The 26921-nt window shown below is 49.2% G+C and overlaps 1 protein-coding gene across 2 annotated transcripts in view; it reads left to right on the top strand.

Annotated features, from left to right (window-relative positions):
• The window catches only part of TMEM132B (transmembrane protein 132B), a 317694-nt gene that overhangs the window by 117840 nt on the left and 172933 nt on the right, over nt 1–26921 (top strand). The gene's annotated exons all lie outside the window — the stretch shown is intronic.

Here is a 26921-nt window from a genome sequence, read left to right as displayed (position 1 = left end):
GAGTGAACCTTTAAAGATGTAAGTCATGTCATGCTGCCCTCTGCTCGAAACCCCAAACAAACAGGCAGAGAGTAGGCAGTTCAGAGGGCGGGCAGGGAAGGCAGGGAGACTGGATGAGAAATACAGTACATCTCTCTCCAGTAGCGTGGTGATTCCTTCCTGGCTTCGTTGGATGCAGCCTGGAGAAGCTGCAGTAGTAGCTCCTTTGCTGGCCAGGCTAGATCTGACTTCCAAGGATTGCTGATGAGGGATATGCCCGGACTGAAGGGACATTTCAGACCAAAGTGACAGGCTCGTGGTGTCAAGGGATGAGGCAGGTGCTCACAGGGGAACAAGAGCTCTTGCAACGCTCTCTCTGGGTTGGGTAATAGGGAGTGGTGGGGACTGGGGCAAAGTGAAGCCCAGGTGCTCAGCCTGTAAGAGACTCCTCAGCCCTGGCCAGTGGCGGTCACTTGGGAATGTGGGTCTGATGCTGCCAGATCTTCCAGTTTTTCAAGAGAAGTGGAACCCAGCTTTGTGGACTTACCCTGTTTTTGGTTTTGACCATCAATGTGAACTCAGGGATTTTAACATCCTTGATGTCCTTCAGCCATTGAGTCGTTCCTTGCTTGGCTGCTCTAAGTCGTCCCGGCGTTGGCCAGCGAGCGCTCCTTGCAGGCTGGCCCGTGTATCCTTCTGACACGTCCCTTTTGGCTCTGGAGCGCTCCCTGATTTCCTGGCGCAAGCGATCCCACGTTCATCTGGTACATTTCCTGCTCCCGAATCAACTATTTCTCCAAGAAGCCTGGAGTTGAGCTCTGTTTTGGAAGGTCGGCAATAAACCCATGTTCAGAACGAAAGCTCGGCTGTGGCCGGATCTGCTCCTGGGGTCACCCCCTGGGGTCCCCGCATCGGTGTTTCCAAACCGTTTGGAGAGCCTCAGGCTGAGTGCCACCATCTCCGGGGAGATTGGCCTCTGCTCCCGGGGCCTGCAGGGCTGATGAACGACGCAGCTAATGCATCAGGATGGTTGCCTTCCACTCGGGGCAGCCACCCAAGAACTGTCTGATACGCACTTTCCCTGAGCACGGGTTTCTTCTCGCAGAAGTCTGTCAAGACTCAGGTGTGGATTCAGAGGCCACGAGGCAGGCTGTGTAGACTGCGTCAGTTTCCCCATTCCGTTGTCTTGTCCATCACTGTGGAGTTACCCGGGGACCGTGATGGGGGCGCTGTCTCGAATGGGACATCCCTAGTGCACAGACCATAAGCCAGCTGAGAGGTCTCCCTTAAAACCTGCCTCTTCCACATGGACTGCCGGGTGCTGCCTGTGTCACTCAGAAGCCTGTCCACACCGAGGACACGGACCCCGTATGATTTCTCTGTGACACCTCTAACGTGAGCCTGGGGTCAGATTGCCAGGAGTTGAATCCCGCCCTGGCTCCGGACCAGATTTGGAACCTCAGGGAACTACTTCATCGTCCTGTGCCTCGGTTTCCTTCTCTTAAAAGTGGAGACAGTAGAAATACCTACGTCAGAGGATTGTTATGGTCAGTAAATGAGTTAATACATGTAAATCCCTTAGAGCAGTGGCTGAAACACCGCAGGGCTCGATAAACATTGACATTTATGATTTTGTGAATCTGGGCCCAGGCAGGTGTAAACAGTTCCTGGATTGCAAGTTGCACGGCCCAGTACATTTCTGCTTCTCTGTCCCTTTTTATTTTGCTTTTCTCTCTTTCTTGACTCCTCTTGCCTCTTTCCCTCCCTCCCTTCCTCCTTCCTTCCTTCCATTGGTTGGAACTATTTTTCTGCCACGTGCATCCTCAGCTGGCTTCCTGGACGTGTGATCCGTGCAGTTACGCAGGGCGCCACCCTCAGGAGGGTCCTGTGCTTTCTTTCATGCTTTGTTGTCGCTGTCTTGAAATTCTTTGTTTTAAAAACCGAAGTATAGTCAGTTTACAATGTTGTGTCAGTTTCTGGTGTGTAGCATAATGTTTCAGCCATACATACACATATGTATATTCCTTTTCATATTCTTTTTCATTACAGGTTACTACAAGATATTGAATGTAGTCCCCTGTGCTGTACAGAAGAAATTTGTTTATCCATTTTATATATAGTAGTTAGTATCTGCAAATCTCAAACTCCCAGTTTATCCCTTCCCACCCCCTTTCCCCCTTTGGTAATTGTAAGTTTGTTTTCTTTGTCTGTGAATCTGTTTCTGTCTTGTAAATAAGTTCATTTGTGTCTCTTTTTAAATTCCACATATAAGTGATATCATATGGTATTTTTCTTTCTCTTTCTGGCTTACTTCACTTAGAATGACAATCTCCAGATCCATCCATGTTGCTGCAAATGGCATTATTTCATTCTTTTTTATGGCCAAGTAATATTCCACTGTATAAACATACCACAATTTCTTTATCCAGCATCTGTTGATGGACATTTAGGCTGTTTCCATGTCTTGGCTATTGTGAATAGTGCTGCTATGAACATTGGGGTGCAAGTATCTTTTAGAATTAGAGTTCCCTCCAGATATATGCCCAGGAGTGGGTTTGCTGGCTCATATGGTAAGTCTATTTTTAGTTTTTTAAGGAACCTCCATACTGTTTTCCATAATGGCTGCACCTTGAAATTCTCAATAGTTTTTGAACAAGGGCCCCTGCCTCTTGACTTTGCATGAGGCCCTGTGAAGGCCAGAGTTGGTGCTGTGTGTCACCAAGGCAGTCCTGTCTGTTGGGGTGTCTCTGTTTCTCTGTCTCCTGACTCACACTGATGGGCTTTCGGGAAATACGGACTGAATGGAGTTCCTCTCCCCTGGGGCCAGGGCATCTTTTCCCGCCTCTGTTCTCTGCAGCCAGCGCCGGCCTGGGCGGTGCGGGAGCTGGTGTGTGGCTGTGTGCAGAACACTCTGGCCGAGCATGCTCTGTTTCTCAGAAAGTCTCCATCCAATTCACGGTCCCAGCTTCCATCCTTTGTGAACCAGCCTTGACTTGCCGTGTGGGCGTCTGAAAACACGAACGAGGTCTTGCTCTCTGCAGCGATGGCCCCTCCGTAGTAGGTGGAGGTTTTGCTGAAATCTGGTATCAGCTTGACAGCGGGGCGGGGTGAGAGGGGGCAGGCCCTCCCCTCCTTCCGGCTCAGAGCAGGTCCCTAAGTAGAAACTGCCTTCTGCCCTGGGTGGGGTGGCGGGGAGGACCAGGGGACGGGTGATACGGGCTCCCGTGGGCATCTTTCTCTGCATTGAGTAGGCGCCTCCACATACAGGCTCATGAGAGGCTCAGCCACTTCCAGCAAGAGAATAAACGAGCCTGAACCAGCAAATCCTCTAAGCTGGGAACAGCGCGAGGTCACGAACCCTTGCGAGGGAGGCACAAAGATCTTTTCTTCCATCCCAAATTAGCGAAATTGCCAGGGGCTCTTGTCATTTTTCAGCTGAGTCGGAGGGGTTAGGAGTTGGGACGGACTTTTCTTTCTTTGGCGCTAATGAACAGGCCGCCTGGCCGCTCTTGCACAGATCAGGCTCCAGATGAACTGAGACACGTCTTCTTTGTGCAGAGCGGCTCCCCTTGCAGCTGCCTGGGAGGTCCGGGAGGCCAGCTGGCGGGGCAGACGCGGCCCCGGGCGTGGGTGGGCGCTGTGCTTGCGGGCGGGGCAGGAGCCCGTTATCTGGGTCAGGTTCTTTGGTGCCCTGGCCTGGCTTCTGCTGTTTTCCTCGCCTGAGCTTGTCGGTGTGACCAGTTCCAGAGACCAGGCCGGCAGGCACACAGAGGAGGCAGATTTGGGGCTGGAAAAGGCTTAGCGCCATCGCAAATCACAACCGACAGATAACTTGAGTGAGGGTGTGATGTCTCATATAAAGGGTGTGCTGTGGCGTCTCTCCCAAGCCCCTCTTCACTCTGCACCCCCTGCCTGGCCCAGCTTGTGTTTGTGATCCCTGCTTCCCAGTTATTTTTGGTGTTTTTTTTTCCAGGGTGAGTCCCCTAGGTGGCTTTCAGACCACGTCCTTAGAGGCCAGAGAGGTCTAGGAGTGGGCAACCTGCAACTGTCTGGGTTCAAATTCTACCTCCATCCCTGCTGGCTGTGTGGCCATGAGCAAGTGACTTAACCTCTCTGTGCCTCCGTTTCCTCATATGATGGAACTGATGATGGTACCTCTATTTGCAGGGAAGGTGAAAATGGGTTAATACCTGAGGTGTGGCCCCTGGCACAGAGTGAGTGCCGAGTAAATATTAAATACTGTTATTTAAATTCACTGGGAGCTTTTCATGGCCTCACATGCATCCACATGGAAGGAGGCTCCCTGCCTCCTCCTCCCACGCATCCTGGGCTTGCCGGCGGGGCAGCACCGAGAAGGGGGGACGTTCTCTCAGCTGCTGTTCTTGCCTTTTCGAGGGCTGGGAGCGGGACACCGGGCTGCGGTCCTGGTCCTGCCGTTTCCGGGGTGGGGGGCCGTGGGCACCTCACCCTGCGCTTGCACCCCGAGCCTTCAGCCCCTGGGGCTGCCGAGAGGGGTGGGCGGGCCCCACTGCGAGGGGCTCCAGACCCACCTGTGCTGCACCCCGAAAGTGCTCATCTTTATTGGCTTCCCGGTAAGAAAGTTGTTCTTTCCAGAAACAGCTCAGAAACCCACTCCTGGGTAAGTGGAAATGCAAATAAATGTAAACAAGGAGACATACAGGAGAACTGTTTCTTGAAACATTGTGTCTCATCATGGACACTTGGAGCCACCTTCACTATCCAGCAGGGGAGTAGATCCTTATGGCATTTGCATACAGTGGGATGGGGTACAGCGGCGGGACGAGGGGGTGACAGCACTGTGCATCAGTGGATGTGAATTTCATAAATGCAATGTGGTGTGGGAAACAAAAACTGCAGTGGAATAGAATTTATAAGGCGTTTGAAATTCCAGAAACGATATCACATATCATAATCTAAGCAGACATTACTGTAATCAAAGTAAAAAAAAAGGCACAACTTTAATGAACCCCAAGTTCAGGAAAAGGGCTCCTCTGGGGTCAGGAGGGGAATGTGATGGGGGAGGGAGCACAGGGCCTTCAGCTGGTTCGTGGTGATTTATTTCTTCAGTGGAGTGGTGGTGCATGTGCTTTCACTGTGCTTCAAATGCTCTCCTGTAAATCTTAAATATCACGTAATATATTTAAAAAGATTTTGTCTGAACAAAAGTTTGGAGAGCTAAAAAAGTAAGTCTGAACGGTACTGGTCTGGATGTCCTTGAGTTCCTCCCTGGCACTGACCCTCTAGGATTCCCCGAGTGTCCCCAGATTCCATCAGTGGGACCTTGGATTCCCAGGCGGGGAGGGCGGTACAGAGCAAAAGAATCAGAGGGGGCTGGACTGTCCTGGTGACCTTGGATAAGAGCTGGGTCCTCTCAGAGGGTCAGTTTCCTCACCTGTGAAATAGGGGGGAATTCAGCCCCGATAACTAGACTCACGGCGTTGATGCAAGGACTTGCTGGGGTGATGGTGGCTGGTGATGTGCAGGACGTAGTACATGCTGTTAGTGACAATCAGCCCCAAAGTGAGAGCGGCAGGGGGAGGGAAGGGGGAGGGGGACATGGTGAGGACACGGCCCCCCAGCAGAGACCTCTGCTCTCGCGCCTCCAAGTGCCCCCCCATTAATGCTCTACTGTCTCCAGTTCAGAGCCCTGTGAGGACCAGTGGGTTTTGACCCCACACTGCTTCCCAGCCTTCTCTTCTGCTCTGGTCACACACACTGCTTCTTTTCTCCTGGCCACAGGCTGACCCTGACCCATCGCAGATCCCACGGCTAAGGGCGACCTTCGACTAACCTCCCCCTCCCCTGGGACGGGTACTGACCTTTGTGGTTCCCCTCGGGGCTGGGCTGAGCTGCTCTCCCTCACTGACCCCGAGTGGTGGGAGTAGCCTGTCCACCCTCTGCTCACCCGTGAGCCTTTCTCACTGACCCCAGAGGGTTCAAGCCAAGAGAGAGCAGAGGAGGGCTTGCTTTTCAGTGGAGCAGTCAGATGCCCTGGGGCAAAGTCTTTCCAGGACCTCCTCTTTGCCACGGATGCTGGATTGGTCCAGCTGGCCTCCTGTTCTGTACCAGGATGTAGGGCGCAATCCACAAGGCCACAGGGAACAGTTTATCAGGGATAGAGGAAACTTACAAGCTAGAGAGGAGGAAGGGGGAGAAAGACCAGGCCCCCCCATTGGTCCTGTGGAGGGGTATTCGGGGTCCTGGCCATCCTGCTGGACACACGGTGCAGGTTTGTGTTGTGTGGAGGGACACTGCCCAAGCTCACTCACTATTTGATCTGGGCAGGGAGCTGCCTTGTTAGTGTGGGAGTTCTCAGGCTGTTTGGTACCAGGCAGTGTGGACTTGGAGTGCCAGTTATTTATCAAAATCATTTGGGAATGACAGCCCCCCGCCCCCCCACCGGAGGAGCTCGGGCCCGCCCCTCCTGGAGGAAAGCAGGGCCCCGGGTCTTTCGGGAAACTGAGCTCACTGCTCAGTCAACCCCGAGTGCGCACCCAAGTCTTGACTGGATAGCAGTGCTTCTTGTATCAGTCACCCCCTTGCCTTCCTGCTTGCCTGGAACCTCGATCTGGGCATTATGACTAGGTAGGTGCAATCCTGTGTTCCCGCTGAGGAAATCAGACACCCCCCTTATTATCATAGAGGACCCAGTTTAATGAAATTAATTACATTTCTATGAAATTCTGAGAAGTGATTACTCAGTAAGGGCATTTTTGGTTTTAAGAGACAGAAAACGTTAAACAGGGAAAATAGGAACGTATTGGCTCATAGAGTTGAAACGCTTCAGGTGTGGCTTGATCCAGCAGTTCAAATAGTGTTACCAGGACCTAATATCTCTCCTTGTCTTGGATTTCCCCTGAGGTTTAGCTTATTCTGTGCGTCCTTAGGGGCGATAACATGGCCTCTCAGTAAAGCCCAGAGGGAATAAAGAGTTTTTGTGAAATATTTCTAACTGAACTCCTACGCTTCACTGTCACTGACCTGCACGGGGTCTCTGATTGGCCAGGCCTGGGTCAAGTACCCATTCCTGGAAATGAGAGTGAAACCACAGCTGCCTGAAATATGGAGGGAGGGAGGAAGTAGTTCCCAAAGGAAAACTGGAGTGCTGTCACCAGAAGGGGGTAAATAATCATGCTGAGTGGCTGGGTGACCTCACATGTCCTCAGGGACCCAGGAGGGAGCTTCCTGTCTCAGGCATCACAACTCACTGTTTCTGACAAGGACCCGGCCTCCCTTCGTACCGTCTCCGCGTCCTGAGCTAGCCTGCAGCCTTTGTTTGGGGCATTGGCTAGGGTCCTGGCCTTCCTCCAGAAGCCCCTCCCTGGAACCGTATCAACAATGGCCCAGCCGGCGAGGGAGTCTGCCATTCACGCAGGAGCCATGGAGGAAACAGGAGCAGAGAGAAATTGCTGGCCTGCATTAAATTTAGATTTATTCTGCTGGAGCTAATTGTAATCTTTATTTGGTCCCAAGTGATTCATTCTTATCGTTCTTATTATAGCTGAGAAAATTAATTTTTATTCTACCATAAAGGTGGCTGTAATAATCTGGGTTCAGGGAGGGGATTACTTTAATAAGATTTGCCAGTAGGTTTTGAAACAGTCAGCTTTTAAGAACGCGGAGCAGGCCTGTTGGTGGAGAGGATGCAAGGGGGGTCCAGGTGGGATTGCCAGGGTGAGCTCAGCTAGGCAAAGGAACGGGTTTGTTTGCTCTGTAAAGAGTGCAGGCGTGTCTTTACTCTTGCCTTTAAGCACAGGTGAGGCTCCAAGAGGGGGGATCTAAGCAGATCTCACACTCTCACTGACTTAAGTGGAAGCAAATGCGTTTAACCAAACCATGCCCATGGTGGGACAAGGGAAAATGTCCTCAGAGGTCAGGCTGGTCACCTACGTGGGGACCATTGGGATTTGGAAAGCAAGTACCTTCTTTAGCAGGAGGCGGTGTTACAGATCCTTAATCTCTTATTTGAAATTCTAAATCCTTAAAGCTCTGAAAACTAAAATGCTCTGGGGAGACTTTCAGCAGAGCCCTTTGGTGGTGGAACCTTGCCTGAAGTTATTTAATAACTTCCCTTATGCCCTTTAGGGTGAATGTTCCTATCTCTGACTTTTGGAATTATTATTGGTTTGGTTCAAGGATCCTGCTCCAGACCCCGTTAACCATGTGACCGATAGGCAGGGTAGGCATTGAATTGCTCTTTTTTGTGTCAGAAAAGTTAGAAACCAAGAGTTCTGGAAAAGAGGTGTTGGATCTCTATGGAATGTTATGCTAGATTTTTTTTGATCTGGGGGAGGGAAACCAGAGTTCCTGATTTTTACGTGAAGGGTGTCAATTTGTATATGTCAGTTTCAGATTCAAAATTTTAGATTTAATTCTTTGAAGACAGAAAAGATCCTCCACACCATTAGTCAATAGGGAAACGCAGATGAAAACTGCAACGAGATACTGCCACACAACCAATGGAATGACTGAAATAAAAAAGACCGACGCCATCAAGTGTTGACAAGGATGTGGAGAAACTGGAACCCTCTGCTGGCGGGAACGCGAAACGGTGCAGCGGCTTTGGGAAAGAGTTTGGCAGTTTCTTAAAAAGTTAAACACACACCTACTCTATGACTCAGCATTTCCACTCTTAGGGATCTACCTAAAAGAAATGAAAGACTTGTTTAGAAATGTTCCTAACAGCTTTATTCATCATTGCCCCCAACTGGAAACGATCCAGGTGCCCATCGACTGGCAAATGCATGAACACACTGTGGCATATCAACACAGTGGAATCAAAAGTAGTCAACCACTGATTCATGCAACAATGTGGGTGATGCTCACATAATTATACTGAGTTAGAGAAGCCAGACACAGAAGTCTGCATGTGGTATGGCTGCATACGTATACAAATTTCTAGAAAAGGCAAAACTATAGAGACAGACAGCAGATCAGCCGTGGGTGGGAACGGGGCGGGGGTTACCTGCAAACCAGCAGACGGAACTTCTTGGGGGCGATGGCAATGTTCCAGCACTGGACTGTGATGACCGTTATGCAACTGTACAGGTTCACCTCCAACTGTATGCTTCAAGTGGGTGCAATTCATGGCATGTGAGGTATGCCTCAGAAAGCTCTGAAAATATCTGAAGGCAAAATACAGTCACGTGGTTGAAATTTCAAAAAGTATAAAAATGATTATAATGAAAAAAGCAATTAGGATGCTTATAATGAAAAAAAATCCCATCCCCCACCCCGACGCAACCCAGTTTTGTTTTGCACGGCACCCAATTATTGTTTGCTTCTCCCCAGTGTGTTCAGAGAACTTCATGCGTGGAAAAGCATATAAATGTATTTTTCCATTATATATATAAATACGCCATACTATATATAGGTTGTTTTTCCCTCTTAAATACTAGGACACCGCAAATACGATTTGGCGCCTAGTTTTTCCACTTAGCACACGTTATGTCTCGGAGATCTTCCTCTGACATAAAGAGCTGCATTTTCGCACATGCTGCCCTTTTGCTTCGTTGTCCGGCTGGACCATCGCAGATGCGGCCCCCACCCCGCTATTGATGGACGCTTGGCTTGTTTCCAGGCTCCGGCCCCTCCAAAAACGCTTGGCCAGAACGCTTCACCTCACAGTGCCTCTCAGCACCCGCATCTTTCAGTGGAGCTCCCGGTGCACCTGCCGGCCACCCACCGTTGTGAGGATGAGACGCACTCATCTATGTCAAGTGCTCACACGGTACCCGGCACGCAGGAAGTCCAGGTACGGCGCTAGCTAGTGTAGTGATTGCTTCCGAGAAGAACCTTGCAAATCTGTCGTTCCACATGCGCTCAGGTATGTTGATAGGATAAGTCCTGAGAAGTACAATTACTCAGTCAAGGGATACGTGCATATTAATTTGGGGCAGGTTTCGCCAAATGATCAATTTTACTCCTCTGAGTGATGGATGAGATTGTGAACCCATGACCTCACCAAACTGCACCAGATCTGATCTTTCGGATTTTTGTCAGCCAAAAAAGAGGCGGCACCCCCCAGTTTTGGGAGAAACCCTACCCCAGCTTCAATGGGGTTCAAACAAAACTCCCTGGGCTCACCGGCACAGTCCATTATCTGCCAGAAGTGCAAAACAAGAGAGCCCTCCTGGGGTTCTTTCCACCGAGAGAGCTGGTAACGAGGGGAAGGCGCCATAGCCTGCGGCACCAACTCCATCACATTTACAACTTTTGCGAACTGAATAAGTAATGCAAACCATTTCTCAGGACACAGCTGCCATGTCCCGGAAACATATGGAGAAGGTACAAACACAAACACATGAAACCCTGCGAAAAGCAGAACATCCCAACCGACAAGAAGCCTTCGGAGATCTCAGCAAAACGGGAGCGTTCTGACGCACCACAAAGCGCGTGGCTCGGTAAGAAGCATTCTCACTCCGGGCAGGAGGAGAATGAAATTAAAAGCACCCACTTTATGGAAATGGGAGCGGTTTTCTGGTGCAGATTGGCTTGTTTTGGATGGGACTGGAAGAGGTGGAAACACTGGAGAACTGATTAGAAAGTAATCTATTTGTCAATGTATTTATTCATGAAGCATTCGAAGCATTATTTGAATGCATGGATTGTTGGCATTTGAAAGTCATTGATCAGAGATTTGACATTTTTGTAGTGAATTCAGAAACACGGAGCGTCCGTTATCTCACCCGAAGCTGGCTCATTTTTTATGGCGCAAGATGGTATTCGCTTCTTGTATGTTTCCCCCTTGCCCTTTGTTTTTAAAGGACTTTCAGTTTTCTGTTTCCAACTTTTCAGTTGGAACTTTCTGGCTTCCTGTCTTCCAGTGGGAGTTTCTCCTCTTTATACACAAGTCGTGGAACCTCACGGAGCACAGTGGATTCCTCTTCCATCCGCCTCATGGAACGAGTCGTGTGCACACAAGAATTCCTCAAATCAGAGGCAGCAACTTGACCCGACAGCTCAGACTGTCTCTCTAAGGACCTAGTTTCTCGCTGACATCTGGTTTGCTTTCCATGGTGTTGACTCTAACTGATGCCCCTGTTGCGCTGAGCGCCGCCCTCCACGCAGTCACACCCCTCTGCCATTCCCAGGCTCCTGCCCTCACACTGGTCCTGAGGCGAGGGGAGGTCTCTTTGGAGGCGCCTCTGCACAAGTCCAGAGAACTCAGTGGCGTGTGTCAGGTCACGTGCCCATTGGTGACCAAGTCGCCACAGTTTTCCCCAAAGGGAGAGAAGAGAAATAGATATTGGAGAGGCAACTAACAAGTTTCTTTGAGGAGAATTCCTCTTTCCTTGAGTGGTCGGGCTTGGGCTCAACCATCCTATTTCAGTACTTCAGATTCTGCTGAAAAAGCTACCTGCCCTCTTCATTGACCTGTTTTCAATAAAGATAGTATGAGCTCAAAATGGAGCACACGCTCACATTCCGTTGTCATAGCAACCCGGGTGGTAAACATCAGCTTAATGCTATTTAAAGGGGGTGGTGTGTGGCAGGAATTAGGAATTCGGGGGTTTGAGGAAAGCTGGAGATTTGGTGCCGTAGTCTCAGGAGATATTCAGTGGGCTGTCTAGGGAGACACATCTGTCTCCACCAGGAGAGGTCCCATCAAGGGCATGGGTTGCAACTACCAGGAGAGGGATTCGGACCAGACCCAAGGGGAAAGTCCTTTGATTCCTATTCTTTTTTTAGTGGGAGAGGTAATTAGGTTTATTTATTTACTTAATTTTTCTTAAATGGAGGTACTGGGGATCGAACCCAGGACCTCATGCACGCCAGGCACACGCTCTACCCTTCCCACCTTGACTCCCATCTGACCGTCCCTTTACAGCCCCACTTCTCCAGAGACTTGTCTGTTCTCAGGGCTTCCCTTCCTCGTGTCCTGCAGGCTCCTCGCCACCATCACTGTGTGCTCACCACCACGGCTCCACTGAAACGCCACTGAGTTCTTCCAGGCTGCTGTCAGATGCCCGGGCTGCTCTCGGGGAGGGCTTCCTCCTCCTTAAAATCTCTCCAGTGTCTTTTCCAACAACACACGTATCCATCTGCTTTTCTGTCCCTGTCCTGGAGGCCCCTCCGAGCTGTCTCTCAGGCTCCTTGTCACCTGCCAGACCCTCCACATCAGGGCATCTCTTCCCACGCGGCAGGTTTCCCTCTGGGCCACTTCCTCCTGTGACTTCAACCAGGTCCCTTCCGACAACGCCCACATCTCTCCCTCGCTCGGGGTTCCCCTGAGCTGCCACTGCAGCATCTAACTCATGACCTCACGGGCATTTCCACTGGGTGGGCTCACACTTATCTCAGACTCAAAATGCCCCCAGCAGAACGCCTCATCCTCCCCCGCCCCCTGCCGCGCAGAAGGGACAAATGCCCTGATGAGCAAAGGAGGAGACGCCGGAGCTCCCTCTCCGCCGTGTGGGGCTACAGGGAGAAGCTGGCCATCTTCAAGCAAGGGAGCGGGTTCTCACCAGACACCAAATCGGCCAGCACCTTCATTTTGTCCCCAGAACATATTCCTTTATTTAAGCTACTCCGTCTGTGGTATTTCGTTACAGCCGCTCGCTGTAAATATTAAGGCAGCTGGTGTGCCTGATCCAGTCCATCTGATGCCCATAAAACCCAAGGAGGTAGATCATCTTCCTGTCTCCTCCTCCTTTCCGTGTTCCTGGCGGGGAGGGGTGGTGCTCGCTGCAGTGACCAGCTGGCTGAGAGGTGGGCTGATTTTCCAGCCAAAGTCACCTGCTCTGCAGCCCAGGCTCCCTCCCAAACACTTGAGGATGGGGGGCTTCCAGGAGCCAGGAACGTGGGTAGGACTTGAGCGGCCTCTGGCTGGACGGAGAGCAGGCGGTGGGCTGTGTCCTCTGGTGGGGACCGCTCCTTAACAGCTGTCTCAGAGCTGGGTGGTCCTGTCCGCACGTGGCGACGAGGCTGCACTCGTCCCCGTGGGGATTGTTTCTTTCCGCGTCTTTTCCTCACCACCGCCCCTCAGCTTTCGGGTGGTCTCTCAGAGGGAACAGGGACAGTTTTTGAGTCGGAGACTGGAGCGTTTCCTCCTGGAGCAAATACACCTGAAAAAAAGGGGAAAGAAAAGCTGTTTCATAAAACCACCAGAATTTCCCTGGAAGGCATGTGACTGACACGGAAAAAAATCATTTCTTCTCCTGTCTGTGCCTTCGCAGGCTGGGACTAGTTGACAATGGGAAGGGAGAGAAAAAGCTTTCAAGGATTTTAGGGATCGCAGAGGCAGCTGGAGATCACTGTTCAGCTCGCTGACAGCTCACAGGTCTCTGTAGCGTGTCTGTGGCGGCGAAAAGCCCCTGTGTCTCCAGTGGGGTCTGTGGCGTCTGCTCTCGCCTGGTGCCCCTTCCCGTCCTTCCAGAGCTCAGGGACCCTGCCCACCCGAGCTGGGGCTTCTGTTACTTGCCAACAGAGTATGTAGAGTCATTGTGCTTTGTCTAATGGGTTTTTGCCAGAAAGCAGCCCTGGGACTTGGTTAAAGCCCCCAGATTGCTCTAAGTCGCCCCAAGACTCAGTTTAGGCTTTGGAAATGGGGAACCAACCGTTCGCTTCTTGCACAGCGGAAACAACCTCGGCCACCAGGTGGCAGTGTTGCCGCGCATGAGGTCCCTGCTCCCGCAGAGGCGACAGGAGCCGCGGGCGCCGCGGTTGGGGGCAGCTGGGGTGAAACCCGGGCCCCGACTGGGGGGTCCCGGGCTGGGTGCAGACGCTCGCACCGCGGCATCCCCAGGAATCTGCCTCCACCCTCAGGAATGCTGTCCTCTGTGTCCCTTCATTTCCAGGATGACTCTGCCCAACACAGAACAAACTCTGACTTAAATTTGAGAAAAAAAGGACTGGAGGGTTTTTTGTTTTTGTTTTTCCCCACCAAGGTTCTCCAGAGCTGTTGTTTAGAAGCAGTTTTACCTCCGACAAGGGTTCATGGCATAGCCCCGAGGGCCAGTGTGGGGAGGAAATTTCTGTTTCTCTGTGTTCTTTAAGAGTTCTATTCTGCAGACTTTGGGGTCATAGTATCAGTCAAAAGCAATAATGGGGCCCCTCTCTGCTTTGATGGAAGGAGGTGACTTAGTTTGGGAAGCCAGCAGCCATGAGGCAGAACAGAGGAAAATAAGCAGAAGCATTAGAGGTGCCAGGAGCCAGCAGAGCATAGCGGTCAGAGCCTGGACTCTGGAGCCCATCCTGGCTCCGCCCCTTGTGTGCTGTGTGACCCGAGGCATGCTTCTTGACATCTCTGTGCCTTTGTTTTTCAGTGTACAAAATGGGTATAACAACATTACTTATATAATCGTATCATAATATTAATAATATAACAATCTGAGAATAATAGTGCGTCTCACAGGATTGTGTAAAGAATAAATGTGTGAAGCGCTGATACCCGTGAAGCAGTTAGAGTGGTGACTGGCGCGTGGTGGGCACTTGACAATTTCTAGTCATTACTATTATTATTTCATGCATTGGATCCTACTGATGATAAACTTGGGATAATTCCCACCCATACTGGTCTCTTCTATCTCTGAAATTTGGCAAGTTAATATTAGGCAAGTTAAAATGCATCTTTGACTGTAAGCATATTAGCCCTGTAGTGGAGGTTGGTTTATTTTACGTCCTGGTTCAGATTCTCCAACTTGTATTTCACAGGAGTGTGTCAAACTCTGCAGGTAACACCCGTCTTCAGGGTAATCGCTAAGACGTCTAGTTTGTGATGGTTCCAGGCATCCTCCTGACTTTTCTTTTTCAGCACTAGCCGTGCTGAGATGGCTACTGGCAGTGAAAAATCAGCCTTGACTTGGTGGAAGTTGCTTCATTTGAGTCCTAGAGTGGATTTTTGTGTTGCTTCCTACAGAGAACATCCCTGTTCTTTTGTCAAAGTGGTACCCTGATGATGCTTTGGGGAAGTCCCCCCACTTCTTCCTTCAGCTAAAGCCCATCTTGTCTCCGGGCCCCTGGGAAGAAGCACATGACCTTGGATGAACCAATCAGAACGGGCCATCCCCCTGGCTGTTGTGATTGGTTCACAATGAGCATGTGACCATCAGAGACAAGGAGGTGCCCTGAGATTCTTCCCCTGAAACTTCAGGAGAGAGACCCTTACCGGTTCCTGTTCCATTTGAACGAAGGACACTATAAGGCTTGGTGATGCTAAGCCAGCTTCACAGAAGGGAGCAGACTGATGGATGGAAATGCATCTTTAAAAAAACTTAAAAAAAATCACTTTCAGTAAAATCCACTCTTTTTGGCACACAGCACTGTGAATTTTTGACAACTGCATAGAGTTATGTAACCAACATCACCAACAGGATCCAGAGCGGTTCCGTCATCCCATCCCTAATTCTTTGTTTTGAGTTTTTATAATTAAATCCTTCCCAGCCTCTGGTCCCTGATAACCACTGCTCTGTTCTCCATCCCTCCAGTTGTGATTTTTCTCGAATGTCACACAGATAGAACCTTACCATAGGTGGCTTTTGGAGGTTGCCTTGTTTTAGGCAGCGAAATGTATCTGAGATTCATCCAAGTGGCTGCGTGTATGCCCACCATTTGTGCTCCTCCCTTGCTAAGTTCTCTTCCATCCCATGGCTGTCCCGCCGTTTGTTTATCTATCCACCCGTTGAAGGCTATTTGTGAAGATGCATGTTGATGATGTTGTTTAAGCGCTGAATCCAGCCAGACCTGAAGCTAGCTGATCTCTCCAGCTGTGACTGCCATTAAGTTCCAATTTTGTTTAGACTTGCAATGGTGTGGGTTTTCTGTGAGTTGAAAGAATTATTTTTGCCAGCGACCATCACAGGATGACGGGAAGGCTAGTCTGAACTCGTGAGAAGTGGGGGAGCCACGGCACCCTGCGTATGACATTCCTACTAACACAGTCGCACCGCAACAAGTCACATTCCCGGGTTCCCTCCTGGTGTGTCCCTCAGAGGTGGCAGGAAGTGACACCTTATTTGACACGGAGGGAAATTGAATCTCAGGGGGGTGAAGTGACTTGTCTTGGTGCATAAATCGAGTGGATGGAAGACCCGCCACTCCAGCCCAGGTGTCCCCTCTGCCTCTTGTAAGCCTCAGCGGCCTTTCTATCAGGCAGGGGCAGAGCTGTCAGGGTTACTTAGTGAATTTCCCTCTCTTATTTAAACAGCCTCCAAGGTGTCCAATTTAGAATAAATATAAATGGAAATTAGAACAAGGTCCTCAACGTTTCCTACTGTTTAACAGCTGACGGCGCCTATAGGAGGTCAAAATTACTGTCACTGAGATATATATAATCCGTTTAATAATGCTCTTTCTACATCTGGTGCCCCGCGGAAATCTCTCATGTCGGCTTAACAGCTCTGCACTTTGTTTCTCTGAGCGTCTGTATCTCCTCGCTAATGAAAGCACAGTTTACATTAAGGAAGAGATGTGAAATTTCTTCCGATGTTTTAATAGAGGGAGGATCGCAGCTGTCCAAATTGTTAGCCTGCACCCTGTTGTGTCAGTTAGGTGTCACTCGCTGCTGTAATAAACAAACCCCGGCAATGGCTTAACACACCAGAGGATTATTTCTTGCTTCCGCGCAATGTGGGTGCCATCTGGCAGGTGGCTCTCCTCCAGGTGGGGACTCAGGGGTCCAGGTGCCTTCTAGCTTAGGGCTCTGGGGCTTCACAGTTCCCTGCGTCTCGCTGGTGGAAGGGAAAAGGTACTGGTTTCGGCTTTCATTGGCCAGAACTAGTCACATGACCACGCCTGGAGGCAGGAGATCCTGGGAAGTCCTTGGCTCAGCAGCCACATGCAATCCGATGGATGGAAGGTTTCTGGTTTTTTTTTTTTTTTTTTTTTTTTTTTTTGACAGGGAGCCGTCTCTCCCATAGACATGATGCCTGACGGTCGAGATGAAGGCCACTGTCCCCTCGTCCCGCACTCAGATTTCCCACCCCGCTCATCACTCTCCTCCCCTGATTGGCCAGGCTTGCTGCCATGCAGACAGATCTTCACAGTCACGCGTGCACGCAGGGAAACGAGAATGGTTCTGCAAAACTTTCAGAGAAAGGCAGTAGCCTTCCTTCCCCCTGTGTCTTTGATCTCCCTCCCCAGAGCCAGCCAGGTCTAGCCATTTCTGCTCTCAGTTCTGCTAGTAAGGATTATTTCTGTGATTCGATATACCATCTGCCTTCCTCCTCCCCTTGAGTTAACGCATTTAAAACAGCAGTGCTTTCTCCATGCGAGACGAGAGTTTAGCTGATTTACCCTGTCGGTTAACATGGTGTTTGGCTGCAAGTCACAGAGCCCCCTGGCCACCACGGCTTGTAAGTGGAGATCTTCCTTCTATGGCTTCACATGGGCGTCCCTCTGTGTGTCGATGTCCCAGTCTCCTTTTCTTACAAGGACCCCAGTCATACTGGGTGAGGCTTCGGCACGCAGGAGCTGATGTTATCTCATTCATTCTCTGATCGCGCGTTGTGGCTGGCTCCTATGCCTCCCTGCACGACTTAGTGTGTAACTTTGTTGCTCATGGGTGCACAGAGGCGTTTCCACCCCCATCCCCTTTCAAGATGGGAGCCCCGGCACCCACGCTTTTACACCCGGCATTCCGTCAAGGGTTAATTCAACTTCCTTAGAGAAAATCTGAGTTTTGGCTGGAGATAAATACCAAGCATTCTGCTTTAACTGCAGGTGGGGACTTGGGGACGAGGTCTGCCTGGAGGCGGTGTCTCACCTGTAGAGTTCCATTACTCCCTTGGTTTTCAGCCCACTTTCCACTCCTGTCCTCCTGTATGGGTCAACGTGGAGTTAGGAGCCCCTCAGGGGTCCCGGTGGGCAGAGTGGTTCCAGTCGTCTCCTCTGCTGTCTTGCCCATCGGTGTACTTTCATCCGCTTATACCTTCCATGAATTTGTTGAAATAGTTTATCTTCAGAAGGCCCTCCTCCATTTCTCTTAATAATTGTGCTCCTTTTTTTGTACTACTTTTACGCTTTTATTTCTGTGGGGTTTCTGTGGAGCTGCCAGGAAACGAGAGTGCTCAGTCTGCCACTTACCGTCAAATTTCATAACTTCATTTTTAAAAGGAAAAGTCCAGCATTTCTCTTAGATCAAAGAAGACATGTTCATTTTAGAAAACTTGAAAACACGTAGAAAAATACAGCAGAAGGTTGAAAGGCTTCCCTCACCCCCCCACCTGCAGACCTTCATCTTCAGGTTAGGGTCTGTCCAGGTGGCTGTTGGCCCCGGGCGACTTGGCGAGATGCCGCTAAACTGAGTGTGAAGACGGAACACCAGGCAAGACGAGCTGATCGGATTTTGATCAACAAGAGTAATCCCTTGTTAATTTGCTGCTGTAACAGTACTGCAGACGGGGTGACTTGCACAACCAGAGTTCGTTCTCGTGGCTCTGGAGGTTGGAGGTCCAAGATCACCGTGTCGGCAATATCGATTTCTCCTGAGGCCTGTCTCCATGGCTTGCAAACGGCCATCTCCCCCTCTGTGTCCTCACGTGCTCTTCCCTCCGTGTGTGTCTGTGTCCTGATCTTCTCTGCTTGTAAGGACACCAGCGGTTAGGGATTAGGGACCACCCTAATGAGTCCTTCTTTAAAGCCTCCATCCCCAAATACCGTCACATTATTTTTTAATTAAAAAAACAAACTGTGCAGTCAAAGCAAATCCGTTTGCTGGCAGATCCAGCGTGTGCTGGTTTTCAGCTACCCCCAGAGTCTCACTTTACATCATACACCAAAGGAATCTTCAGACGGACTCAAGAGTTAAATGCGGGTCCTTGTTTCTGTATTTTACAAGGTCCTACTGTGTAGCATATGGCACTATGTTCAGTATCTTGTCATAACCTATAATGGAAAAGTATCTGAGAAAGAATATATATATATGTGTGTGTGTATAACTAAGTCATTCTGCTGTACGCCTGAAACATTTTCAATCAACTAGACTTTACTAAAAAAAACCATTGAGGAATGTCCTTGAAAAAAAAAAAAAGAATTAAATGTAATACTTGAAATTTGCTAAGAGGATAAGGCCGAAGTATTCTCACCACCGAAAAAAAAAAAATCAAGTTAATCCACATGGCCGTGACCTCAGAGTCATCATCTGAGGTGCTGGATGAGTGAGTTAGCTAGATCGTGCTGGATTTACACTCACAGTGTAAATCATCAAATGGTGTAACCTTCAGTATATACGACTTTTAATTATCAAAAATTCCTCAGTAAAAAAAGAATTAAATGCACAAATGTAGACACACACACAGAGCCACCCACGGAAACCCAGGTGACAGTATCGGGGAGTATGTATTTGATCTGGGGCTACCGGGAGGACATTTTTCGGCATAAAGGCAGTGGTGGACTTGAAGAAAACATCGATACTCTTTGTTATGTTTTAAATCTTGTCCGCTGGCCTTTGACCGTCTGTGTAGAGCGTTTGTGCCCCCAGATCTTGCCAGAGAACATAGTCTTGAGGGTCCTGCTGCTCGCTTGTCTCCAAAACCTTGGCTGGTTTGGTAAGAAAGCCCGTTCACGGGGGAGCGTTGGCAGGGTTGGGCTCTCCGCTAGGATCGCACTCTGGGTGTTGTTTTTCTTTCCAAGGCCCTCCAAGAGCTAAGCTGTCAGCCGTCTTGGCTCACAGCCCTTTGTCCCCTGCAGAATCACCTTTGCCTGATGGTCCTCTGCTGTCACACCCTCCTGGCAGGGACACGCCGCCGTAGGGGTCCCGCTGAGAAACGCCCCGCGTACTGTAGGGACGCCGTGTGTCCCCTGGGGCGCCGGCACCCGAGGGGGCTTCTCTCAGAGCCAGGAAAAGCCTTGCTTCTTGCTTTCATCTCATGAGCGGTGTGCAACTAGTGAGCTCATCGTGTGCTTTGAGAGCTGGGCAATGCAGAGGCACGCTTGCGGCCCATACGGTCATTGACGGAGCTCTCACGGCGTGGCCCTTGCTGGCTGACATTCCCTCTGGCAGCAGAACGTGGTGGCTAAAGGCGCAAACTCTGCCCGGGGCTTGACAGCTTCCATCCACTTCCGCCTCCACCATGTGCCTCCTTGTGCCTCAGTTTCCCCTTCTATGAGCGGGGGTGTAATCAAATCCTCAGAGTCAAAAGACTGTTTAAATGGTGACTGATAATGATTCTACTCTTGTTTTCTCTTTGCCCTTAGTTCTCTCTATTTTATTTATTTTATCATCACTGTAATTTATAGTCATAGCTAATCCTTAATAGAGCGCCTGGTATATGACCCAAGACTTGCCCTCAAGGCAACGAATGACTATTCATTTTTGAGTACAGGTACCCCCCCTCCCACCGCCGCTTTACGAAAGTTCACTTTATGCCACTTCGCTTTTATGAAAGACCTACATTAGCACCTGTTTCCACGAACCTGGAAGAAATTCAAAGAGGATTCTCAAAAATAGTGTTCAGCGTGGGTTTTGCAGTGAGCTGTCCTAGAGGCAGTGTGCACCCCGAGCGGTGGAGAGTGTTACCCACAGGCTCCTTCCCCAGGAACCACGTCGCCACAGCTCTGAACTCTGTGAGCATCTGTGCTTTGTCTCCCTTTATTTTGTGCTTCCGTTAGCAAGATGCGCCCAACGGTAATCACTTCCTTGCTTTATGCCATTTCGGTTTACAAAAGGTATCGCAGGAACGGACAACTTTCGGATAGCGGGGGAAACCTGTATACACTAAGCACCTACTGTGCAACCAATAGCGTCTTTGAACTTTTAGTGTGGTTCTCCCCACTGCTGCTCAGCTGGATCATCTGGGGAACATGGAAACCAGTGAGCCCCCATCTGAGACCATTTAAGTGAATTCTGGTGGGCGGGGCCAGGTGTGGTATGTGTGTTCTCTCCCACGTGCACCTACCTGTCTTACAGTGTGGCATCATGTCTAAAAGGAGCTTATCTTTGTGTGCAGATGGAATAGGGGTCTCTTTCTCCCTGAACCCCCACATTCACATTTTCAACGGTCTCCCAATCATCTCCCCTTCACCTTAACTCAAAAATGTCCTCATCAAACTGCTTATCTTTTCCCTTCAGACTGAGGGGTCCTCCATGGTACCTGCCACCATTCTGCAGCCTCCGATGGGGACACACATAGCAGGTGCTCTGTAAATGCTGTGTCTCTCCGTTAAGTGATCTTTTCTCCCTGCATGTGAAAATTGCAGCTCTTTGCTTGGCAAACCTTGCAACCAGCTTAGTGACCACAGTGATGTGATATTTGAGAGGAAATGAATGGTGTGATCATGTGATGGGCAAATGATTTGTTGATATTAATGGTATCTATTAACAACCCTGGGAAGAAGCCAAAGAAAGGCTCAGAAGGAACACAGAGAGATTTATTCTCTCAAGCCTTCAACCAAGGCAGTCTTAACTGATGGACATTCACTCAGTGCATATTTTAGTTTCTCCTTCCAGGTACTGGAGATCCAGCAATGAACAGGATGTCCAAGTCTCTACTCTCATAAACTTGAATTTTAGTAGAGAGACTAGACAGAAAACAAGCAAATGAGTAAAAACACAAAGGCTAATTTCAGATGGTGAGAGTGGCCTTGAAGAAACAGAACAGGATAAAGTGAGCGGTGACTGGGTGTATGAGTCAGGCTTTTAGTCAAGAAAACAAATTACTCTAGTTATTTCCACAGAAGGAATTTAACCAAGGGAATTAATTAGTTACTCAAGTGATGGAGAAACCAAGTCCAGCATGGTAAACGCTTTCTGAGAATGGTAAAGTAATCTAGAAGTTAATGACAGCAGGAAGTGGTTACCCTTTGGGCTGAAGGAACAAAATGGGGAAATTGGATTTTCAGAACCCAGAAGCTGGAACCATCCCGCAGGATTAAAACTGATGCCTTAGGGAGCTGTATCCACGGTGGGGGCCCTGAAGGGGGCAGGAATCACAGAGGAGGCCTGGTCTCTGTCAGTACCCACTGGGAGGCTTGGGGGAGGACCACTCTAGTTCTGGTCCATCTTGTACCAGAACCTCCCACTGGCTGATCACATCCAGAAGCTGGAGAGCAAGGGAGCTTGGGAAACGTAGTTCTCTGTGGTGCCAGGGAGCAAAGGAGTGTGGGAAATGTAGTTCCCTGTGGTGCCAGGGAGCAAGGGAGCTTGGGGAATGTAGTTCTCTGTGATGCTGAGCGGAGCAGGGGCAGGGCTGGAGTCCCTGGTCTGAGCAGCCCTTCCTGGGCTGGGAAATCCTGACCGGAAGGTGCCTGCTCTGCTCACAGGTGGGTGAAGAGCTTCCCCAGCGAGTGCAGAGTTCATGGAAGAAGACATGGAAACAGAGTGGAGATAGATAGGAAGATACGAGCAAGAAGGACCTCTGAATTCACTACTTTGCCCCAGAAACAACGTCCCCTGCACGGGCCCACGGGATATGGATGCTTGCAAAGTCCTCCCTGTGGCTCCTGGCCGCCATGACTGTGAGAGCAGCAGGGGCACCCAGGTGGGGCAGTTAGGACCACACGCCCACAGATCAGCGAGCAATTTCTCTTGCTAATGGTTTTCAAAGATCCGGCTGCCTGGCCCGCTGGAAAGAGGGCCTTCTATCCCTGACTGTCCATGCCCGAGGTGTCTTGTATGAGTTAGAGAAGAACTCAGCTGCAGAAATGTCACGGGCCTTGGCCCTCAGGTGAGTGACCAGCAGCCACAGGACGGGTAATCAGCTTCCAGGTCAGGCTGGCGATGGTGGTGACAATGTTTGTGAGTCTGTGGGTTCCGGCAGGTTCACACTGTATCATCTTGGGGCTACAGGCCCCTCCAGTCCCGACCAAGGCACATGCCCAGGAGTGTTTTTTGTGTGCCAAGCACAGCAGTGATGTCCATCCATGTACTTCAGGTCACAGCGTCCTCAGCCAGGACCCCCAGCACCCTGGGACTTGCTTCATTCTGGGAAGTTGTTAGTTCCCCCCACCGAAGTTCTCTTTGGGACTTCCTCGGAGCCATTGGCAAGTCAGAGCATCCTTTAGCAACAGAGGTGTGTCTGGGGCACCTTGTGCTCTCAGTGAGCCTGGACTTGATTCTCTTCTTGGCTCGTGAGGAGGGCAGTGATGAGAGGCCGTTTGCAGCTGGGCCTCACTAAGACTTCCTCATCTGCCCTCAGGATGCACCTTGTTCAGTGGGGCGGTGAAAGCCATCTGGAAAACCAGCAGACTGAATAGGGCCTGATGTCACAGCCAGAGCTCCTGCCACCAGGAAGAAGCGTGGTACCGCCTTCCGACTTCAGGGGGTTAAAGGGAGGGGTGTTAGCTTCCCAGGCCCTGGATGGGCTCCTGAGGACACAGTCCCACGGCTTTATAAAATGTGCCTAAATTCGGATATCATATTTCGTTGCAATCTGGTTCGAGGACAAAATGAGGCTCTGGCAACTGATGTTTATGGCTTTCCATATAAGCTCTCAGACAAAATTTGTATTGCATTTTGCTTGAGTTATGGTGGGACCGGATTGTAAACCTCATGCTGTTATTTCAGATAAAATGCAGGCTTTGGCTGTAATAAAGAAAGAAGGCACAGCTTAAATTTCTTGTAAACCAATTTTTGAAAGGTATCATATATCGATATAAATGATAAAGAAAAAAAAAACCCACACTGAAAACAGAGCGTATTAAACTTTGCATTTATTTTAATTTCCTTTTCTGCATCTGTAAATAAGCCAGCACTGAAACCTTGCCGTTAGGCTGGCCCTACATTTTATGAAAAGGTAGAATTTCAATCTCTTCCTTCCCACATCTGGTCGGCTGTGTGCCCGCCCAGCTCTGCGGAAGGGTGTGGTCAGGCCGATTCTCCCTCATTGCCGGTTGATATGTGGGTAGGTTCACCTGGAATCTAACTTCCTGGTTTGGAGATGGCGGGATAAACCGAGAAAAAAGTAATTTACACTTCATCTGGAATGATGCTTCGGCATAACTTGACAACGTCAAAATATAAATTGCCCCTTGGTGGCGGCTACATCTAGAACTTTGCTTTGGATGAGGCTAATTCTACTAAGTCATCGCTCCTTCCTCCATCTCTGAGCCGAATCCTGCCCCACCTGTGGGATCCAGTCTTGCGGACACGCAGGTCTATGTCATGAAAGTGAATGTATCACATGTCTCTGTGTGTGTGTGTGTGTGTGTGTGTGTGTGTGTGTGTGTGTGTATAAAATATACATAAAAGATATACTGTTGTAACTATGTTTTAAACAGATTTGGGATAATTTAAATCAAGTTTTGACGTCTGCTTTTTCACTTCACGTGTCGTAAACATTTGATCACGCTACCTGACTGTTGAAGTCACGGTTTTGACGATCGCTTAATATTGCGCGCAGAGGAAGGCTGTCATCACTTAGGTAATTATTGCCCTCATGATGAGTTTTCTGGTTGCTTCCCGTGCGTTGCTGTGATAAATCATGCTCGTGACGCAGGCACATTAATCTCCTTCCCGAGCTCTTGTTTCCTTCCCATGAATTCCCAGGTGGAGAGTTGCTGGGATGGGCGTTCTTAAGGGTCTGAACGCTTGCTTTTGTAATTGCTTTTTTGTGTACGTGAGCCATGCCTTTCTCCAAACTCTGCCAACTCCTTGGGGGCAGAAACCATGTCTGCTTTACCCCTGCGATATCCTTACATGCCACAGTGTTGGAAACACGGTAAGTGAGTAGGAAACATAGATAGATAATTGGAGAAATGAGTAAGTAATAACCCTCTTCCTCCAGTAATTAAGCTGACACGAGTGGCCATGTGGATGACACTTTCTTTTCTCCCTTTTCACAGCTTTGTTGAGATATCATTGCCCTACACAGAATGTGTCTATTTAAGGTATACAGTTTGACGTTTTGATCTATGTATACGTTATGAAGTGATCACCATAATCAAGCTAATTAACATACCCATTACCTCTACATAGTTATCATTGTGTGTGTGTGTGTGTGTGTGTGTGTAGAAAATTTAATTTGAAATCTATTCTCTTGGCAAATTACAATGTACAGGATGGTTAACTATGTTGCACTGCTGTACATTCGATCTCCAGAACTTAACTCATCTCGCGTAACTGAAACTTTGTGTCCTCGGACCCCTGCCTCCCCACGTTCTCCTCCCCCCACCAGCCCCTGGCAACCACCATCCTACTCTCTGCTTCTAGGAATTGGACTGCTTTAGCTTCTGCAGGATCTTGCCTGCTGAACACCTTCCTGGAGACAGGCTGTGACTTCCTCACGATCTAAACAATTTTGTCATCCTCGAGCAAAGGACAGCTCACCTAGGACAGCCCTGAAAAGGCCAAAAAGCATTTCAAATCAATAGAAAGCTGTGTGTTGCAGAATTTGTAGTGGCTGCAGGGAAAAGTGTTACCAGGAGTCAGACTCAGTGGCGTGTTTATTTGCTTTTTACCCTCTGGTGATGCTGCATTCCAAACACTGCTGCCTGGCTCATTTCTTTCTTGCTCTGGTTGGAAGCCAGGCTCCAGGGGCAGAGGTGTATTTCAGGGCAGGGAAGAGTCCCTGTCTACCCTCGGCCTGATTTGCGGTTCCAGGTGGGCTGTCTTCTCTTTGAAAAAGCTCCTGGGGTCTTCGCTCTGTTGTCCCATTTGAAAGAAACACATACACACGCAGATATACACATGCACACGAATACACGTTCATGTATATTCTTACATATTTTAATTAACAAAGTAACACGTGGTTGTTACAGCAAATTTAAAGAAAGTAGACACACAGGTGGTAAAAAGTAAACATCTTTCTTTTTTGGATTCTGTAGACCCGTGAACGTAAATATTTGTCCATTTACATATCTACCTTTAGAATCCTAACACAATTACCCAAATAGGATCATATATGATACATTTATAATTTTTTATACTTAATGGCATTGTGGACATTTTTTTCAAGTATGTTCACAGAGCTCTGCTTCATTTTTTTTTTTTTTTTTACAGCTGTCTGTTATCCCAGTGTAAAAATGTATGGTTTGTTCAGTTTCCTTCTGATAAACTTTTAGAATGGTTTAAATGAATAAATAATAATAGTGGCAGGGAAAGCTAGAGCACGTATATGTCTAAGCACTTCATATTTATTAACTTGTTAATCCCGACAATAATTTGTATTTATGCCCTACTTTCTAGGAGGACATTTAAGGCACAGAGTGGTTAAGTAACTTGCCCAAGGTTGCTCAGTTAGGAAGGGGCAGAGCCCGAGTGCAAATCCAGACTTCTGGGTCTAGCACATACGTTCTTAAGTTTGTCTGCAATTCATTTTTAAAAGCTGAAGTACAGTTGATTCACAGTGTTGTGTTAGTTTCTGGTGTACAGCATAGTGATTCAGTTTTATATATATTTATAATACACACACACACACACACACATATATATATATGTGTATTCTTTTTCATATTCTTGTCTGCAATTCAAAAGGATGCTGCAGTGGACATCCTTGTAGATAAGGAGATCTTTATGCATTCTCACCAGTATTCCAGAAGGAGATCTTTCTAGAAGTGAGAATACTGAGCCATGGCTTCATCCTTCCTGTCGAGAAGCATTAGGAGATGTCTGAATAGCCACGTAGAGGTCACGTGTGGGAGTGATGGGACGAAGCGTAAATGTCAAAGTAATAAAGCGTTAGTGTGTCATAGGCGGCAGTCCGATGCCTGGTGGTCTGGTGGGTGCGGTAGGTGTCCAGCCTACTCTCTGTGGGGTGATGACAACAGAGGTGACCGTGGTCCTTTGAGTTGGGGCTTTGTAAGAGCAAGAGGAGGCTGTGTTTCCCCTCCAGGGGTGTAACTGTTCAGCCGCAGGACTATTGGATCGGGCTAAATGGGGCTCCTTCCCACTCTCGCACTGGGTCTTTTGGAAGATCCTTAGAACGCACTTCATGCGATGACAGTGCTTCCACGGTGAGGAGACGCGGGGTAGGAGGGGCGGCGTGTGGAGGGGATGGGTGGGGGCCGCTCTGCGTCTGTTTCACTCTCTGTCCGGACTTCATTCT

The sequence above is a fragment of the Camelus bactrianus genome, chromosome 32 (genome assembly GCF_048773025.1).
Source record: "Camelus bactrianus isolate YW-2024 breed Bactrian camel chromosome 32, ASM4877302v1, whole genome shotgun sequence".
Lineage (NCBI taxonomy): Eukaryota > Metazoa > Chordata > Mammalia > Artiodactyla > Camelidae > Camelus > Camelus bactrianus.
This window is presented reverse-complemented; position numbering and strand designations above follow the sequence as displayed.